Raw genomic sequence first — 4,610 nt, forward strand, 5'->3', positions numbered from 1 at the left:
AATGCACCGGATCATTTTCAAACTTATAAAATGACTTCCTATATATGAATCTTATTCTTCGGACCATTCTGGAACTCCTCGTGATGTCCTGGATCCCATCCGAGACTCCGAACAAAACTTCGAACTCCATTCCATATTCAATATCTACTAATACGACATCAAACCTTAAGTGTGTCACCCTACGGTTCGCGAACTATGTAGACATGGTTGAGACCTCTATCCGACCAATAACCAATAGCGGGATCTGGAGATCCATAATGGCTCCCACATATTCAACGATGACTTATTGATCGAATGAACCATTCACATACGATACCGATTCCCTTTGTCACGCGATATTTTACTTGTCCGAGGTTTGATCATCGGTATCTCTATACCTTGTTCAACCTCGTCTCCTGACAAGTACTCTTTACTCGTACCGTGGTAAGTTGTCTCTTATGAACCATTCATGTGCTTGCAAGCTATTAGACGACATTCCACCGAGAGGGCCCAGAGTATATCTATCCGTCATCGGGATGGACAAATCCCACTATTGATCCGTATGCCTCAACTCATACTTTCCGGATACTTAATCCCACCTTTATAACCACCCATTTACGCAGTGGCGTTTGATGTAATCAAAGTACCTTTTCGGTATAAGTGATTTACATGATCTCATGGTCGAAAGGACTAGGTAACTATGTATCGAAAGCTTATAGCAAATAACTTAATGACGTGATCTTATGCTACGCTTAATTGGGTGTGTCCATTACATCATTCATATAATGACATAACCTTGTTATTAATAACATCCAATGTTCATGATCATGAAACTATGATCATCTATTAATCAACAAGCTAGTTATACAAGAGGCTTACTAGGGACTCATTCCTGTTTACATAACACACATGTATAAATGTTTCGGTTAATACAATTATAGCATGGTATATAAACATTATCATAAACACAAAGATATATAATAACCACTTTTATTATTGCCTCTTGGGCATATCTCCAACAATATCTGGATCTTGTTTAATGCAAGATGGTTATTCATTCAAGTTTGAGAATAATGGTTCTCTATTTTTATGAATAATATCTTTTATGGCCATGGGCCTAGGAAGAATGGTTTATTTCTATTAAGTCTCGATAGTAGTGATACACATGTTCATAACATTGATGCTAAGCGAGTTAAATTGAATGATAATTCTACTTATATGTGGCAGTGTCGTCTTGGTCATATTGGAGTGAAACGCATGAAGAAACTCCATTCCGATAGATTACTTGAGTCACTTGACTTTGAGTCACTTGATAGATGCGAAGCATGTCTAATGGGAAAAATGACTAAGACTCCATTCTCTGGTATTATGGAGCGAGCTACAGACTTATTGGAAATCATACATACCGATGTGTGCGGATCAATGAGTGTAGCCTCGCGCGGTGGTTATCGTTATGTTCTAACCTTCACAGATGATCTGAGTAGATATGAGTATATCTATTTCATGAAACATAAATCCGAAACTTTCGAGAAAATTAAGGAATTCCAAAGTGAAGTAGAAAATCAACGTAACAAAAAGATTAAATTTCTGCGATCTGATCGCGAAGGCGAATATCTGAGTTATGAGTTTAGCATGCATTTAAATAAATGCGGAATACTTTCACAGTTGACACCGCCGGGAACACCACAACGAAATGGTGTGTCCGAACGTCGTAATCGAACTCTCTTAGATATGGTTCGTTCTATGATGTCTCTTACTGATTTGCCGTTATTGTTTTGGGGTTATGCATTAGAGACATCTGCATTCACTTTAAATAGGGCACCATCTAAATCCGTTGAAACGACACCGTATGAATTATGGTTTAATAAGAAACCTAAGCTGTCGTTCCTTAAAGTTTGGGGTTGCGAAGCCTATGTAAAAAAGTTACAACCGGACAAGCTAGAACCCAAAGCGGAGAAATGCGTCTTCATAGGATACCCTAAGGAAACTATAGGGTATACTTTGTATCACAGACCCGAAGGCAAAATCTTTGTTGCTAAGAACGGAACCTTTCTTGAGAAAGAGTTTCTGAAAGTGCATGGAGCTCCCATGTGTGGTTTTGGTAATTAATGACAATCCCTATGGACTAATGTTTGCATTGAGTTATATTTGTAGGAGTTGTCCAGGCAATTCTTGAACCATTTGTTGGCTTCAAGGTTGCAATAAGAAGAATTTGATGAAGGATATAAAGTGTCAAGTATGTCTTGAAGATGAAGATGAAGTGTTCCCTCAAGTTACTTCAAGACATCAACATGATGAAGAATGAAGAAATGAAGTGCAAGTTCAAGATGAGCCAACTCGAAGAGTTCATAAGCTTGAAGCTTGCCATGGAGAAATGAAGTGCAAGTTCAAGATGAGCCATCTCGAAGAGATCCTTTGCTTGAGTCTTGCCATCCATATGGTGATCATGGATATGTGAAGATGCGCCGAAGAAGAAGCTCTCCCATGGTGGATTATGGGGGAGCAATCCACATGGTGGTCATGGTTATGTGAAGATGCGCCGAAGAAGAAGCTCTCCCATGGTGGATTATGGGGGAGCAATCCACAAGACTTCGTCAAGCAAGCACAAGCAAGAAAGGCGTTCCATCTTGTTGAGGTCAAGATCGTCGTCATCAAGCTCAAGTGGAATGCGCAAGTATAAGGTTTGCTCTTGATAGGGTTTCTTTCTCACCGGTCTCATAGTGTAGTTGGAGACCGGTTTATAGTTTAGTTGCCGTACTATCAAGAGGGCTCTCGAGTGAGTAACTCGATCGTATCGTTCGGAGAGAGCTCAAACCTTTGCATCCTTGCATCATATTTCTTGGTTGTTATTTGGACCTTATCCATGTGATGTGTTAGAGCTTGTGCTTATTCTCATGACAAGCTCTAGTTCATCGAAAACGGATTTCGCATAGATCACTTGTTGCGTTTTCGAGTTTGGTTCATCATCTTTCTTGGTTGTTATTTGGATCTTATCCATGTGATGATTTAGAGCTTGTGCTTATTCTCATGACAAGCTCTAGTTCATCAAGAATGGTTTTTGCACGGGCAACTTGTTGCATTTTCGAGATTGGAGGTTTTACCGGTATGTCTTTTTTAGATAGGTCAAACCTTTCATCATTTGTTTCTATCCTCCCTTGTTGGACTATGATGGTTTCCTGCATGATCTTGTAGAGCTTGTTCCTAGCTTCAAAACAAGCCCAAGATCATCAAAATCGGAGTCCGGATGCTAAAGTTATGCCCGTTTTAATTTTGGTGTTTCTGCAGTTTGCTAGGCCGGATTTTCCGGCCGGATTATCCGGGCCGGATATTTCCAAAATATCCGGACCCCTCGAAATCGGCTAAGGACCAGAAGAAAAGCAGCTCTGGACAGGAGCCGGACATTTGGCCGGATTTTTACCAGGTTTTGTCCCTGAGGCCGGATTTTCCGGGGGGGGGGGGGGGGATAATCCGGCCCCAACTTGGGCCGGATTATCCGGCCCTGGTTTTGCCCAACGGCTCGATTTTCTTGGGGGGTATAAATACCCCCCTTCTTCCTCCTTGGGCTGTGGCTTCTCTCACTCTCTCTCTCCTCCATTGTTGAACTAGAGAAGCTTGCTCTATCTCTCAATCCCTCCATGATTCTTGCCCCCATTTGAGGGAAAAGAGAGAGGAGATCTAGATCTACTTTTCTACCAATCAAATCCATCTCTTTGTGAGTGGAACTCTCTAGATCTTGATCTTGGTGTTCTTTGTGAATTCCTTTGTTCTTCCTCTCTTATTCCCCCAATAGCTTTTGTAGCTTTGTTGGAATTTGAGAGAGAAGGACTTGAGCATCTTTGTGGTGTTCTTGCCATTGCATTTGGTGCATCGGTTTGAGTTCTCCACGGTGATTCGTGGAGGTGAACGCAAGAAAGTTGTTACTCTTGGGTTCTTGGAACCCTAGACGGATTCTAGGCCTTTGTGGCATCTTTGTGGTGTTCTTGGGGACTCCAATTAAGTTGTGGAGAATCTTCAAGGGCAAGGCCTTTGTGGCATCTTAGTGGTGTTCTTGGGGACTCCAATTAAGTTGTGGAGATTCTTCAAGGGCAAAGCCTTTGTGGCAATTTGTTGGGAGCCTCCAATTAAGTTGTGGAGATAGCCCCAAGCTTTGTGCGGGTTCGGTAACCTCCCTAAGGTTACATAGTGGTTCGAGGACATCCCCCTTGGTGGGAATTCTCGAGGAGAATATGGTGGCCCTCGTGCTTTTGGAGTGACTTGTCCTCCACACCGCTCCAACGGAGAGTAGCACTCGCAAGAGTGTGAACTTCGGGCTACATCGTCATCTCCCGCGTGCCTCGGTTATCTCTATACCCGAGCTCCTTACTTATGCACTTTACTTTGTGATAGCCATCGTGCTTGAAGTTATATATCTTGCTATCACATAAGTTGCTTGTATTGCTTAGCATAAGTTGTTGGTGCACATAGGTGAACCATATTATATAGGCTTTGGGCTTGACAAAGTAAACGCTAGTTTTATTCCGCATTTGTTAAGCCCATCTCGTAAAAGTTTAAATCGCCTATTCACCCCCCTCTAGGCGACATCTGTGTCCTTTCAATTGGTATCAGAGCAAGGTCTCTCATTCTTAGGCTTC

The sequence above is a fragment of the Lolium perenne genome, chromosome 3 (genome assembly GCF_019359855.2).
Source record: "Lolium perenne isolate Kyuss_39 chromosome 3, Kyuss_2.0, whole genome shotgun sequence".
Classification (NCBI taxonomy): Eukaryota; Viridiplantae; Streptophyta; class Magnoliopsida; order Poales; family Poaceae; genus Lolium; species Lolium perenne.